At 43.8% G+C, this 16,615-nt stretch overlaps 1 protein-coding gene across 5 annotated transcripts in view; it reads right to left on the bottom strand.

The window, feature by feature from the left end:
• Nucleotides 1–16,615, bottom strand: part of ZDHHC14 (zinc finger DHHC-type palmitoyltransferase 14) — a 310,422-nt gene that overhangs the window by 206,915 nt on the left and 86,892 nt on the right. The window lies entirely within an intron of this gene.

The raw sequence follows: 16,615 nt of genomic DNA, 5'->3' as shown, positions 1-16,615 counted from the left end.
AGTGTTGTTTCTATATACTAGCAGTGAACCACCTGAAAAATAAATCAAGAAAACGATCTCATTCACAAGAGTTACCAAAAAAATACTAAAATACTTAGGAATAAATTTAACCAAGGAGGTGAAAGGTCTGTATGCTGAAAACTATAAAACACTGATGAAAGAAATTGAAGACATGAATAAATGTAAAAATATCCCATGTTCACGGATTGAAAGAATTAATATTGTTAAAATGTCCATACGACCTAAAGTGATCTACAGATTCAATGCAATCCCTATCAAAATTACAATGACATTTTTCACAGAAAAAAAAATCCTAAGATCCATATGGAGCCACAAAAGATCCCAAATAGCCAAAGTAATATTGAGCAAAAAAAGATGGAGGCATCACATTACCTGCTTTCAAAATCTACTAGAAAACAATAGTAATCAAAACAGTATGGTACTGGCATAAAAACAGACATATTGGCCAATGGAACAGAGAGCCCAGAAACAAACACACACATTTTCAATTAATTTTCAACAAGTTTCCTAAAACACACAAAGGAAAAAGGATAGTCTCTTCAATAAATTATGCTAGGAAAACTGGATATGTACATACACATGAATGAAATTAGACTCTCATCTATGCCGTATACAAAAATCAACTTAGAATGGATTAAAAGTTAAATGTAAGATCTAAAGAAGAAAACAAGGGGAAAAGCTCCATGATAATGATCTGGAAAATAATTTTTTGGATATGACCCCAAAAGCACAGGAGACAGAAACAAAATAGACAGATGGGGTTACATCAAACTGAAAAGCTCTGCACAGCAAAAGAAACAATCAATACAGTGAAGAGACAACCTACAGAATGGGAGAATATATTTGCAAGCCACCAACCTAATAAGGGGTTAATATTCAAAATACATAAGGAACTCAAACAATTCAATACTAAGAAAATAAATAACCCAATTAAAAAATGAGAATAGACATTTCTCAAACGAAGACATATGAATAGCCAGCAGGTATATGAAGGAATGTTGCATATCTCTAATCATCAAGGAAATGCAAATTAAAACCACAATGAGATATCACCTCACACCTGTTAGAATGACTGTTATCAATAAGACAAAAGATAAGTGTTGGCAAGGATATGAAGAAATGGGAACCCTTGCACACTGTTGGTGAGAATGTAAATTAGTACAGCTATTATAAAAAACAGTATGAAGATTCCTCAAAAAACTAAAAATGGAACTACCATATGATCCAGCAATGCATCTTCTGGGTATATATTCAAAGGAAAGGAACTCAGTATGTCAAAGATACATGTGCACTCCCATGTTCATTGCAGTATTATCACAATAGCCAAGATATAAAACAACCTAAGTGTCTATTAACAAATGAATGAATAAAGAAAATGTGGGGCCGAGCACGGTGGACCACGCCTGTAGTCGCAGGACTTTGGGAGACTGAGGCAGGTGGATTACCTGAGGTCAGGCGTTCGAGACCCGCCTGACCAACATGGTGAAACCCCTTCTCTACTAAAAATATAAAAAAATTAGCTGGGCACGGTGGTGGGTGCCTGTAGTCCCAGCCACTCAGGAGGCTGAAGCAGGAGAATCGCTTGAACCCGGGAGGCGGAGGCTGCAGTGAGTCTAGATGGCGCCATTGCACTCCAGCTTGGGCGACAGAGCGAGACTCCGTCTCAAAAAAAAAAAAAAAAAAAAAAAAAAGAAAAGAAAATATGGTATAGGTTGAATTTCCCTTATTTGAAATGCTTGTGACCATTAGCACTTCAAACTTTTTTTTTTTTTTTAAGATTTGGGGATATTTGCATATAGATAATGAGGCATCTTGGAGACGGAACACAAGTCTAAACATGAAATTCATTTATGTTTCATATGCACCTTACATATGTAGCCTGAAGGTAATTTTACACAATATTTTAAACAATTTTGTGCATGAAAGAAAGTTTTGACTGTGTTTTGACCATGACCTGTCACATGAGGTTACGTGTGAAATTTTCCATTTTTGGTGTCACATTGGCACTCAAAATGTTTTGGATTTGGGAGCATTTTGGATTTTGGGTTTTTGGATTAGGAATGCTCAACCAGTAAGTATAATATAAGTATTCCAAAATCTGAAAAAAACTCCCAAATCGAAAATACTTCTAGTCCCGTGCATTTTGGATAAGAGATAGTCAATCTGTACTATTCAGCCTTAAAAATAGTAGAAAATCCTGTTACTTGCAACAACACAGGTGAATCTGGAGGACATCATGTTAAGTGAAATAAACCAGGCACAGAAAGACAAATACTGCATAATCTCACTTATATGTGGGATCTTAAAAAGTGAAACTTATCGAAGAAGAGAGAAGAATGGTGGTTACCAAGGATTGTCAGGGAGGGAGTCTGGGGAAATGTTGGTCAAAGGACACAAAATTCCAGTCAAACAGGAGGAACAGATTCAACAGATCTATTGTACATCATGACGACTACAGTTAATAACAATATACTGTATTCTTAAAAATCGCTTAAAGAGTAGATTGTAAGTGTTCTCACTCCCAAAAAATGATAAGTATGTGAGCTAATATATATGTTAAATAGTCTGATTTCATCATTCCACAGTGCATACATATATCAGATACAATGTTGTATACCATACATATACACAATTTTGTTCATTAAAAAAGTGACTACTCCTCTTAAAATGAATCACAGATTTTTGAAAGCACCAGTTATCTTGTCATGTGTGCTTTTCAAAGCATAGTGCCTGCAAAATATCAATTTTATTCAGGAAGCAATACAATATGGCATAGTCCATCACAGCACTGGTACACAGCACCTCCCATCAACACTATCAGGGATACAGTTGGCACTGGTTTTGTCTGCACCCGGCTCAGTAAATGCTGGAAAATTTCCTAAGTTCCTAAGAGCAACTTAGTATCCACATGTAAGGACCACAGAAGTGCCTCTCCCATTAGGCCCTTCTTCATTTTTCTGTAGTAAGTTCGTGGAATCACTACTTCTAGAGCATATGCTTTCAATCACCTTTCATACAAAAAGTACCAGCTTGTAGCAAAGGGGCAAGAATAAGGAAAGGAGAAAATTATTTATAGGTTGATTTTCAGGAGAGTCACATAGTAAGTGTGGATTCTGGCTTAACAGGAGTGCATAATTGTGTTTTCTCAGCCCGCTCCCAGAAGCAAGCCTCCACTCCACTCCACTCCACTCTACTCCACTTATTATTTGCTAGGTCAGGCAGCATGGTCTGAAGTCAAAACCAGAATCCCAGCACTTGGTCCTGGAGACACGTGCACCTGCTGGATAAACATTTATCTCCCTGTGGAGGGACCATCCCAGTCCTCCACATGGAGATAAATGTCTACCCAGCGAGTGCACGGCTCTAAATGCCCAGGTAGAAGGGGGTTGGTTTCAAGGCCCCAGGTCTCCTCCTGGGCTGATGGGTCACCCACCCTGGGGAAACCCGTTTTTGCCCTGTAGCTAGATCCCGCAGCCACAGTCAGCCCGTAATAGCCACCACGACTGAGAGGGGCCCACGGAGACTGCTGAGGCTGCAGGATATCCTGACGGGAGACAGGCCTGGGCACCCCAACCCTTCCTCAGCTCATCCCAGAGGCTCCCTTGGTTGGTGGTGGAGCAAGCAGGGCGGGGAGAGGGGGTGCCAGGACTGCTCTTCCTAGGCGCAGGTGGACACCCGCCCTGCCTTTATGTGGGTGCGCACTATTGGCCACGTGCATGATAATCAGAAAGTAATGGTGAAAACGCCCAAGTTTCACCTGGTGCCAGGCACTGTCCTGAGCAATTTAAAGCATTTCATTTGATCCTTACGAGGAACTCCCAGGGAAGGGGCCCCGAGGGAGGGAGCATTGGAACCCCCACTTCACAGAGGAGGGAATGAAGACCAGCTCCCTGTGTCTGGCCAGAAACATCGGCCACGCTGCCTCTGAGGGGCATTTCAAAGGCTGACACGATCTAACTTTTGTTTCATTCCCTCTTGTCCGGCTTCCAAGACCGTCTTCTCTCCCTGGATGCTTTATAACCAGTCTGCTCAGCAAAGTAGGTTTGGTTTTCTTACAAAGACAGCCATTTTCCCAGCTATTTCGGGCCCTCGAACTCTTTAATTTGAGCTAGCTCCCTCCTGTGATAACGTCTTCCTTCTCATAGAAGGCAGCATTCACCGACACGAAACCGCTTTGCACAGATGCTGGAATTGCCCTGTGAAGACCCGTTGTGCAGTGCAAATTTCCTTTCCTCAGGGGTTCTGGATGGGGAGGGGGCAGCAGGTGTGTCTGGTGTCGGCGGGCGGGGGAGTCCAGCCCACACAGAAATCACCGGGAAAATGTGAACGCTGCAGGCCTGCCCACCGTAGTCACAGCTGAGTCCCTCACGAGTCCTGTTAGTTCGTTCACTTGACAGACACATCTTTGAGCCCCTCCTGCCAGGCGCAAAGCGCACTCTGCGGGGAGAGCATCAAAGTGCAGATTCCTGGACCCCGCGCCAGTCCCATCAAATCAAAGTCCTGGGGGTGGGGATACGAGTATCTGAGCTTTAAATTGGGTCCTGGGAGAATCTGAAGACCATGGACCTCTGTGTCAGGGGCTGGAAGAGACCTGAAAATGCCAGGAATGAGAAGTCATGTTTCTCATACTCCAGGTCCTCAGGTCCCTGGGAGAGACTGACCTGGTAACCCACCACTAACTACCGAAGACAACTGACCGGTTGCTCCACCAGCTCTCCAGGCCAGGTTTGAAGCGCCCTCTACTCCTTTCCCAGCTTCACCAGGCCTGCTCACACGTGGAAGCCACCATAACATGTGTGTGTAGATACTTTACTGGCCAAAGACCATGTTCTATTAGCTCTGCTTTCTGAAACACTTAAACTTCTCTCTTGCCCAGTTTCTTCCGCTGGGTTCATGAGCTGGAGACAATTTATGTAGTATTAGCCTACCATGATATTAATGTATCTAATTTTGAAGTTTCTTATAGTTTCTGAGAGTACTAATAAATGCATTTAGGATATTTTTCTGAAGTTTTTCTATCTGTAAAATAATACCGTTTAAAACTATATAAATAACACTGCAGAACATTCATAATTTAACAACTCTGATACAACTGCCATTTTTCATATTTTCATTTCCAGTCTTTTGTCACTTGTATTTATTTTAACATACTTGTGGTCAATGGATACCTTTAGCTTTTTGACACTTTTTCAATCCATATACTATCATGGGCATTTTGCATGTTGATACATAATCTTCCTTATTATTTTTATAGCTGCATAACATTTCATGAAGTCATTATGTCAGTTTACTTAATCTCAGGAGCGGTGGCTCACACCTATAATCCCAGCATTTTGGGAGGCTGGGGTGAGCGGATCACCTGAGGTCAGGAGTTCAAGATCAATTTCCTTAATTATTCTCCTGTTTTTGGGCATTTAATTTTGGTTCCTTCTGGTCTTTCAAATATATAAGTAGTAGCATTTTAATTCTCTTAGAATAGAATTCCAAATCTTGGCCCAAAAGAAGGTGAAACACTGGACTTTTTTTGGCTATGAGAGAACATAATTTTTCATCAGAGCACCTGATAGGTTATGATTTACTGGACACCACTGTGCCAGGCTCATGGAATCCTCACAACAACACACTTTCAAGTAAGTGTTAGTCTCCATTTTGTAGAGGTAACGTACCCACGCATGCGCAGCCAGTGAGTGGTGGGCCTGGGTCCTTCTGGCCTGAAGCCCACCCTGTGGTAATCCACAGTAAGAGAGAGGGAAGAAGTGACAGAGGGCAGGGAGGGACACTTCAAGAGACTTGTGATGGACATGAGAGCAGTTTGCCAAATCTTTCCAGCTCTGCTCCACTTCCGGGCACCTGGTGGACTTCGCTTCTGGCCCCTGTGATTGGGTAGTGCCATACTGAGCTGCGAATGGCAGTAATGAGAGTCACTTCCAGATCAGAGCACCTAACTGCAGGTGCAGTATCCTCCAGGACTCTCTCCCTCTGCCACGATGACCTCAACATTTGACATGATCGTTGTTCCATCAGCCTGGGGCCCAGAGTGAGGAGCTGCAGGGCAGAATCCCAGGCTGACCTGCAACAGCCACAGAGATTGAGCAAGAAATAAACTCCTGTTGTCAGGAGTCACTAAGATTTTGGAGTTGTTTGTAACCACAGCATAATCTGGCCCATCCTGCCTGACGTCTTTCAACTTCCAAAATGATTACTGCGTAAGCTTCCCCTCCATATAGGCAGCTTCCTTCATAAAGTGATTTGAGGAGTACCTAGGGAACATCTGCCCCAAAACTCTGCCTGAAACACCTACTGGGAAGGACATTCATTTGGGCGAAGGACTATGGAGGGTAACACAGTGTACAACCCTAGTCATTCACACCTTTACAGACACAGGCTCATCAACTCCATATAAGAGAGGGCAACAATTTGGTGGGCTGTGTTTGGGGATAGGATGAAGAAATGTTTAGGGCCCTGAGATCTTGCCAGAGTGAGGACAGCCCCTTGGAGTTCAGGGTATCGTGCTAGACATGTGGGCAGCTGCCTGCTGCCCCAGCTGCAGTAGGCTAGACTCTGTTGCCAGATTCACCTAGCCAACAATTTTGCCTTTGGCCATCTTGTCCCAGAGAGATGAGATTCTGTCATTCACATTAAGACCTCTTCCCTCCCAGAAATACCATCTCCTGGGAAGATGGCCCTAGAGGAATAGAGACCTGGGTTTTATATATAGCCTTTGTCCAGGGCCCAGATGCAAGCTCTGCCATTCACCAGTTAAATGACCTTAAATCCTGTGCCACGTCTGAGCCTCAAATTTTTCACCCATTAAATGAGAATCAAAATATCTACTTCGTAGGATGCTGGACTAATTAAGAGTAAGAATGTGCTTGGCACACAGTAGGTCCTCAATAAATTATTCCTACTGCTTTTGTTATAAAGCAAGTGTCTTCCTAGGCTTATCCTCTCCATAAAACAGGAAATCAGCATTACTCCTCCAATGAAAGAAAGATGACTTCACAAAAGAGCAGGGCCTCCTTCTATCTGCTTTATCATAAACTTGGACAATCATTCTGAAAACATACTTTGTCTTTTGGGGTCACAGTGTTAAGGGGACCTTCTTGCTATCAAGAGACAGCTGTTTGCTGTAGTACTCATGTAAATGCCACATGTTTGCAATCCTTGAGAAGTACCTTCTTTCTAACTGGGCAGGCACTGTATCTTCAGCAGGACCCAGCAATTAAGGGGAGGGCTTGTGCTGTGTAAGCGTGTCCTCTACACTGGAAGCCCTTTAACAACAGAAGGATGTAAAATATCACAAGGAATGGGCTTTTGAGAATGTGCAGTTCTGTCACCATCCCTGCTACCTCTGTGTTCAGAGCCAGATTCACTTTAGCGCACACTGGACATTGATGATTTCCTAGATGAATTAGGTCAGAGGGGCTGATGGAAGCCAAACTTTGCCTGAGGCTCCCTCCAACGAAGCTTGCGGCCTGCTCTGTCTTCCCCTCTCCAGCCTTCTACTCAGGTTCTTTCCCTGGTGCTGCCCTTTGCTCTAACTCAGGAGTTGTTAGGTTATAGTTTTCTTCTTATAGTAGTGATTTTTCCAAACTTTTTGGAATGTTGACAACCTATCCTTGTTTTTCTGATGTGATGCTTTTTCTTTTATGCCTAAAGTGCTATACAGCACACACAATTATTTAATAGGATTTAAAATCTTCCAGGAAGTATTCATAAGAACCCCAAAGTAGAACCAACTCAAATATCCGTCGACCAATATATGTATAAATATGATGCGGTCTATTCGTACAACAGAATACTATACCGCCATAACGAAGAATGAATCACACCTGTAATCCCAGCACTTTGGGAGGCCGGGGCGGGCGGATCACCTGAGGTCAGGAGTCCCAGATCAGCCTGGCCAAAATGGTGAAACACTATCTTTACTAAAAACACAAAAATTAGCCAGACATGGTGGCAGGCGCCTGTAATCCCAGCTACTTGCGAGGCTGAGGCAGGATAATCGCTTGAACCCGGGAGATGGAGGTTGCAGTCAGCCAAGATCGTGTCACTGTACTCCAGCCTGGGCAATAGAGTGAGGCTCCATATCAAAATAGATAGATAAATAAATAAATAAATACACAAACAAATAAATAAAATAAAATGAGGAATGAAGAACTCATAGATACTACAACATGGATGAACCCTGAACACGCTATGCTAAGTGACAGAAGCCAGGTACAAAAGGCCACATAATACATGACTCCATTTATCTGAAATGTCCACAATAGACAAATCTAGAGAGACAGAAAATAGATCAGTGGTTGCCTAGGCCAGGCAGGGTTGTGGGGGTAGGACATGGGGAGCGACTGTTGGTGGGTATGGGTTTCTTTTTAGGGCAATGAAAAGGTTCTAAAACTAGAGAAGAGTGATAGTTGTACAACTCTGAGTATACTAAAAGCCACTGAATTGTGTACCTTAAAAGGGCAAATCTTACGGCATGTGAATTATATCTCAATAAAAGTGCTGTAAAAAAATCTTGCAATGCAAGAATTTTATGACCTCCTTCAAAATAAATTTAAAAACTCGGATAGTGTTTCCAAATTAGAGATGGGAACATGCCTTATGGGGTTTGCAAACTCAAACAGGAGAAGCAGGCTGGGTGGAAAGGCATAGACAGGGGCAGGAGCGTTCAGTCACCTGGAGAATGAGCCTCACCAAGTGAGGGCAGCTGCTGTGCAGTTCCCACCAGCCCTCTCAGGCCCATTATTGCCAGGTTTTACTTTTTTTTTCAAGAAAAAAAATAATTTTTTTTTGTTTTTTGAGACGGAGTCTCACTCTGTCGCCCAGACTGTAGTGCAGTGGTGCGACCTCGGCTCACTGCAGCCTTCATCTCCTGGGTTCAAGTGATTCTCCTGCCCTCAGCCTCCCAAGTAGCTGGGATTACAGGTGCCTGCCACCACGCCCAGATAATTTCTGTATTTTTAGTAGAGACGGCGTTTCACCATGCTGGTCAGGCTAGTGTCGAACTCCTGGCCTCAGGTGATCCGCCCACCTTGGCCACCCAAAGTGCTGTGATCACAGGCATGAGCCACCATGCCTGGCCAAAAAAACAAAAGAATTTAATTTTAGTTGAAATGTTCTTATTTTGGTTTTTGCAACTAATTCAATTTTTTAAATAACACGTATTTGATTTCTGCGTTTACTGCTGAGTCAACAACTATTCCTGAGTGCCTCCTGTGTGCCAAGCACAGTCCTAAGCCCTGGGAATCCAGCAATGGCCAGGGCCTCAGGTATGGGCTGTGATCCTGTCAACGGGAGGGTGCTACTGTGGAGCAGATGGCCCTGTACAGCACACACCGAGCTGTCCTTGGTGCATGATACCTTGGGCCCTGCATTGCCATGGGAACCAGCATTGCTGGCAGCTGCACTTACCCAGGGAGAGGTAAGCCAGCATCCCAGCAAGCCACAGGGGCCCTCTGCAGTCCTCTCTAGAGAAGCGTGAGTGCGCTCAGAGAGGTGGCTTGAGGATCAGGCCAAGGTAGAAGAAATGCTCAGGCTGTGGGGCCCACCTGCAAGATGCTTATCTTCCCATGTCTTTTTTTTTTTTTTTTCTTTGAGACAGAATCTCCATCTGTCGCCCAGGCTGGAGTACAGTGGCACCATCTCAGCTCACCGCAATCTCCACCTCCCAGGTTGAAGTGATTTTCATGTCTCCGCCTCCTGAGTAGCTGGGATTACAGGCACCCGCCACCATGCTCGGTTAATTTTTGTGTTTTTAGTAGGGACGGGGTTTCGCCATGTTGGCCAGGCTGATCCTGAACTCCTGGACTCAGGTGATCCACCTGCCTCAGCCTCCCAAAGTGCTGAGATTACACGCGTAAGCTGTTGGGCGCAGCCCCCACCTCTCTCTAAATACCCAAGTTCAGACCTCTGGAGAGTGACCAAGGCACGAAGGCCAACCTGCCCTCAGGGATAGAATCTCCTGGTCCATGACATTTTAACGAGAGCCTCATGGCACCACACAGAAGACTGACCTTGAAGATTTCTTTTTTTTTTTTTTTAGCATCTCTTGCTAAATAGAACAGCATTAACTATCCAGATGCCATGGTTCAATCCAGACTCCCTAGGAAAGAAGGCTCTAAGTCATCCATTTTATTTCATTTCCCGTTTTGTGTGGTTCCTGGGGAGAATGCATTGTTATGGGGGTGGCCATTGTTTTAATGGGCTTGTGCATTTTTACCACACTCAGCAGGGACTTTCTGTCCCCCAAGGGATCTGATCTCAAGGAGACAATTCTCAGAAAAGCTCTCACAAATAACAGTGAGTCAGAACCACAAAATTAAAATGTTTTTAGTTTCAGAGTAGGCACCTAAATGTACTCTACTTGGTTTATGACAAGTTAAGTATAATCTGAAACTAACACAATCTAAAATTTAATGGCACAACAGGAGAACTGAACATGTTTGTGCTTTTCTAAAAAGAAAATTAAATCTTTTTTGTTCATTGGTCCAACCCAATAAACATCCATTAAAATGTAAAAAGAAAAAACAAAAAAAAAAACCACACTGCTTTTTAGAATGTCATAGGGTAGGTTAGATGGTTCTTTGCTGCTCCCAGAACTTGCATGTGACAGAAGCACAGGCCTGGGTCTTTCAAGGCTGGCTCAGCTTTGGTCTTGGTTTCTTGGAACACTGGCCCTAGAGGCTGATTACCCAAGACCACCCTGCTGCGAGGAAGCCACAGCTGGCCTGCCCTGAGCTGCTCTGGTCACAGCTATGTACGAGAGATTTGTGAGTGAGGCAGCCACGGGCCGATGACCCTGGCAGCCAGGATCAGGCAGAAGCTGCATGAAACGGCCTAACCAGACAACGCCCAGCTTAACCAAGTCAACCCACAGAACCAGGAGATAGTAGAACAAAATTTGCTTTGGGTCACTAAGTTTTGGGGTGGCTTAAAGACAATAATAGATCATTAGAATAGGCAGGAAAAGAGAAAGTGATTATTTTTCATAGATTCATTTACAGCAAGAGGGAAAAACAGTTAATCTGGACCAATGATAGCTTCTCATACATTCACCCTAAAATCTACTTCATAATATACAGGTGTAATTTGAAGAGCACAAGTAACCATTAAATAAGTCAGTAATATTTACTGAATACCTACTATGTACACAGCTAAGAAGTAGAATATCTAATCAGGAATTATCTAATTTAATAAGTCCTGGTCTGAATGAATGAGGAAACTATGAACTATAACTCTTTTTAGTCAGAGGAGAAAGGGCAAATAAATGAATTATTTCAAAGTCCTAAGATGAAAGATACTATTCAGCATATATATTTAAGGACAAGGTTATCAAAGTATGTGTATTAAAATATACATGCAAATGGAATATTTCAGGTTGTAGTCTTCTCAACAGCAGGAAGCAATTCCATCCAACCTCTAGAAACTTCAGAACTCTAAGGTTAAAGAAGGATTTTCAACATATACATGTAGTTGTCACGATTAAATATTTAAACATGGACTGAACTTCTATTACAGCTTATGTTTTTACCTTTGCTTACTACAACTTTTAAAAGTTTCATCATTAGTGTTATTCTTTTTTTTTTTTTTTTTTTTTTTTTTTTTGAGACAGAATGTTGCTCTGTCACCCAGGCTGGAGTGCAGTGATGCAATCTCAGCTCACTGCAACCTCCACCTCCTGGACTCAAGTGATTCTCATGCCCCAGCCTCCTGAGTAGCTGGGACTGCAGGCATGAGCCACAATGCCTGGCTAATTTTTGTATTTTTTGTAGAGATGGGGTTTCACCACACTGGCCAGGCTGGTCTCGGACTCCTGACCTCAGGTCATCTGCCTGCCTCAGCTACCCAAAGTGCTGGGATTACAGGTGTGAACCACTGTGCCGGCTGGTGTTAATTTTCAGATCTGACTAATGAAAGGTAAAGCAGGGAGAGATTGGGACGAAGTGCCAGCACCACGTGCTTAGCTTGAGAATTATTTTATATCTGAGAGTATATTATCCACAATAGCCATCTTAACCTGGCAAGACCTTCTTCAGGTGGGAATACTGGATGGAGCCACTGTCTTACATTCCTTTCTGATGATTCTTCCTGTAGGCTCAGTCACTGTCAACCCCTCTGGTGAAGAGTTGGGGGTGACAGAAAGCACAGCACTGCTATAGATATACAAATGTATAGGGGCAGGGCTATACATTTTGGGGTGCTTTTAAGACCTCTGAAAGTCTTAAAATAATAATAATAGCTCATTAAAATAGGCAGGAAAAGAGAATGTGATTATTTTGCATAAATCTTCATTTATAGCAAGAGGGGAAAAAATAATGAATCTGGACTATTCAATTGTTTCTATTGAAAAACCAATTTCAGTTGTTCTGTGCCATGTTCCAAACACCAAAGAGACAACAGCAACAACAGGCTGCGACATTTCTATTTTCTTATGTTCTCAGGTCTTCATCTTCCAAACTAAGCATTTCCCATGGGAGGACCTCATTTCCAGCTGCCTCACGTGCATGTCTGAATAGCCAACAACTCTGTAATAAACTTTCTATGTAACATGCACTTACCTACTTGAACACGGATGACATAAGAATCTCCCTGGAAAAGAGACTGACTCCTAGCTACAATTATATTTATGCACTTTCAGGAAATTTTATTAGTAATGAATCAGCAGCATTTTATTCTTGGTAATTCTGTGAGGGTCACAGTTAAACAACTAAACAGCATTAACCACATCTGTACTGTTCGACACAACATCCAGCCCGCTTAATGGGTAACTTCAGCTGAGTCTGCAGAGACAGCCAAGAAAAAAGGTAGTGAAGGGCAGGAAGAGGCCCCTGCCAGGCCCTCCAGGGCTGGGGGGCACTGGGCTGGGCACTCCAAACAGAGAACCTTAGATTCTTTTCCCACTTTGTGGGGAGCAGATTTAAGGAGCAGACAGCTAAGGGAAGATTTATAAACACAATAATTTTTGTTTCTAAGTGTTATAATGCAAAGCAGGGATAGGCATTATCCTCCAAAGAGCTTCTCACAGAGATCTTTAGAAGCCAGAGAATACCACATTTCTTTGCCTAACCCAAAAGTCCTGGGAATCTTTATTTGTCAGCAGAAGCTCTGAAAACAAGGCACTGCACTACTTTTTTTGCCTAATGTGGTGGAAGACAGTCCCACGACAACAAAGAGGAAGAAAAATCGTTTTTCTTATAAGTCAGAACATAATACAGGCTTATGGCTCGAGGTAACTTTGCTGTTGAAATCCTTGAAGGATCCATGAGGCACTCACCACTCCAGTTAGTGATCATCTTGTGGAAACCTACAGTGAATCTCACTAGAAAATATACTGGAAAAGAATAGAAAGGGTGAACAGGCATGTCCATCAACTCTGAAACCCCAGAGCTAAGGAGACCACTTTGAACTGAAGGAGGCAGATTCAGGATAAGTAAGAAAGACAGCTAACTTTACATGGTGGTGGAAAATTCATGACAACACAGAGGACACTGAAGAGGTTGAAACTATAAATAAGCTCAGAAACGATGTGAAGTCACAGATCTACAGTGAGTTGTATTAAGGGAAATGAGGTTGTCTGATGCCCCCTACAGAGCCCCCTTTGGTGCCACCATCACATGAAGACCAGGATCTGACCCAACAGAGGTTTAAAAAATTTTTTTACAAAGCATGAAAATGATCCTAAATTTGTGGCAGACTTTTAGTGTATGAGGATCTCAAGACCCAGAACCGCTCTGCCTCTGGTGGGGGCAGGGCGCTCTGAGGCGTAGTTTCCATGACTAATAAATCCCTAATTCTGCAAGCTGTGACTGTGGCAGTGCACCCAGCGGCTGGATGGGAAGTGCAGGAACTGGCATCCCCCACAGGGTGGAGAGGGTATCACCACATTGCCACCTGCCCACCCACTGCTGCCCAGCTCTGTTCTCCAACAGGCGTCCTCTGCTTTTTATTTCCTAGCTAGAAGGAGCATATGTCTGTCTATCAGGGTGGGGTGGAGGCTGCTAACTTCAAGACCCTAACCCAAGACATAGCTGCTGTTACAGAGATAACTAAGAACTCAGGGGCAGGACTAGGGAGCCTGCATTTCACTAATCCAAATGCCTTTGCCTCTGGGAATGACATGAGTGATGGGGCTGGGCTGTAACGAACTGGACACGTACAATGCGTTCAGGAAAGCAAAGTTCCAAAACCCACAGCAATCTGCCCTGCTTCCTTTGTCTTGCTCCAGCTGTATCCTGATGTCCCTTTTAAAGCTATTTTTGGTAACAATCTTTATTCAACCAAGAAGAACAGAAATTTACATCAAATGCATTCACAGAGGGGCACGAGACTTTGCCCACAGATGGCCTTTCAAAAGCATCTTTCCCCATGCCGACCCCTTCTCACCTTGTATCAGTGGTGGTTAGAAGCCTGGAACTCCTGCCACAGTTTAGTCAAATTCAATGAGATACTGTTTATGGTGGTGGCCACCTGGGAATTTCCCAGGCCCCTGGAGGACGTGTGTTTTTCAGGTTCTAAAAACAAAAGTCCACAGCAATGACGTCAGAGTCTCCACTATAAATTGCATGTGCATTTTAACCAGCCCTTACTTTGCTTCTTGCTATGCCAATTGCTGTGGCTGCCAGTCAGGAAAAGGAAGCCTTCTCGAGCACATGTGTGTTTTATGCATTGTCCTATACAGGAAAAAATAGATAAAGGGATGATCTGGGTGCCTCCTGTTGCCAACCCGTGCTAGCAGGGAGAAACACAACTGGGCCTAGGACCGTGAAGAAGGCCCGCAGCAGTCTGCACCCCTGCATCTCCCGGGAAACACTCCTCGCCTGCCGTCTCTAACCCATCCCCAGCCATAAGCAAATGGCGGATGTTTCCACACGGGGCCCAGTGTTAGTCACATTATTTCTGCCTCCATATAACTTAAGGGTACAACTAAGAACTGCAACTCTTGATTAAAATGACACAGATTCCAGACTTCTGAGAAGCTTTTCTACTGAATCCCTGCATGGCATGGGAAATTGGATTTGAGGTCATCTAAATGATTCCTTTCCTATGTGGAGAGTCTATTGTTTTATTACTCAGGCAGCGAGCTTCTTCAGAACTCCTTGTCATAGGAATTCAAGAATAGCTATGTGGGTATCAACAGCACTCTTTGGAGAAGCAGACACAGAAAGACATGCACAACATAGGAATGACTCTTCTTCTTTGTTTAGAGAGAGAGAGAGAGAAAGTGAGTCTGGCTCTGTTGCCCAGGCTGGAGTGCAGTGGTGTGATCATAGCTCACTGTAGCCTCAACTTCATGGGCTCAAGCAATCCTCCCACCTCAGCCTCCCAAGTAGCTGGGAGTACAGGTGTACACCACGATGCTTGGCTAATTTTTTAAATTTTGTTTTGTTTTTTGTTTTCGTTTTTGTTTTGAGATGCAGTCTCACTCTGTTGCCCAGGCTGGAGTGCAGTGGTGCAATCTCGGCTCACTGCAACCTCTGCCTCCCGGGTTCAGGCGATTCTCTTGCCTCAGCCCCCCAAGTAGCTAGACTTGGCTAATTTTTTTTTTTTTTTTTGTATTTTTAGTAGAGATGAGGTTTCACTATGTTGGCCAGGTTGGTCTCGAACTCCTGACCTCAAGTGATCCTCCCACCTCAGCCTCCCAAAGTGCTGGGATTACAGGCATGAGACACCACGCCCGGCCTAATTTTTCAGTTTTTAGCAGGGACAGAGCTTTTGCTATGTTGCTCAGGCTGGTCTCAAACTCCTGGCCTCAAGTGATCCTCCTGCCTTGGCATCCTACAGTGCTGGGATTACAGGTGTGAGACACCATGCCTGGCCAGATGACTTTTTAAAGGACATCACAATTTGATGTTGACTGATCAACCCAGAGGAATGAAGTGGACACCTCGCTCATTAGCTATCCCCCCATCTACCCCTGCACCTCACTTAGGGGCACACAGGCCACCCCACCACCTGCCAGGCTCACTGAGCTTACCCATTTTAGAGGCTCCCACCCTGAGGCTCTCTCTAGCTGCCTCTGCTCCAAGCTCCCTGGAAACCCCAACTCTTCCCATATCAGTTTACAGGCAGCATTCACCAGCAAGGGCCGCCCACACATGTGCAAAGCTTGTTCACACTCCACTGTCACACAATACAAGGTGTCTTGTTCTTCTGTGACTCATACTGTCCCTCCAACAAAGTCTCCAAACTTCCAGCCACCACCACAGAAACAAGACGTTTGCCTCCCTCCTCACCCTATGGAAAACGCTAACAGCTGGTGAAGAAGGGGATCTCTTATTTTGTTTCCAAGTCTTGCTGCCATCATCAAATGGTCACTCGGAGCTCTGTCATCTAGGCAGAACAGCAGGAGCTACACCTTCTACATTATGATGAACGTCAACAATTTGTTTTCCAGAATGTTCTTTCATCAACACTGTTGGAGAAATACCTTTATTCTGCATTTCTCTATGATGTAATACAGATCAACACTACTCTGGTAAACAGTTAAGACCAGTGGTTCCTGGCCATTGCATGGATGCATTTATAGAAACTATCTCCAGACCAGCCTGACCAACATGGAGAAACCCTGTCTCTACTAAAAATACAAAAT

The sequence above is a fragment of the Symphalangus syndactylus genome, chromosome 2, assembly GCF_028878055.3.
Source record: "Symphalangus syndactylus isolate Jambi chromosome 2, NHGRI_mSymSyn1-v2.1_pri, whole genome shotgun sequence".
In the NCBI taxonomy this organism is placed as follows: domain Eukaryota; kingdom Metazoa; phylum Chordata; class Mammalia; order Primates; family Hylobatidae; genus Symphalangus; species Symphalangus syndactylus.
Note: the sequence above shows the minus strand (reverse complement) of the source record. Positions and strands in the feature narration are given on the sequence as shown.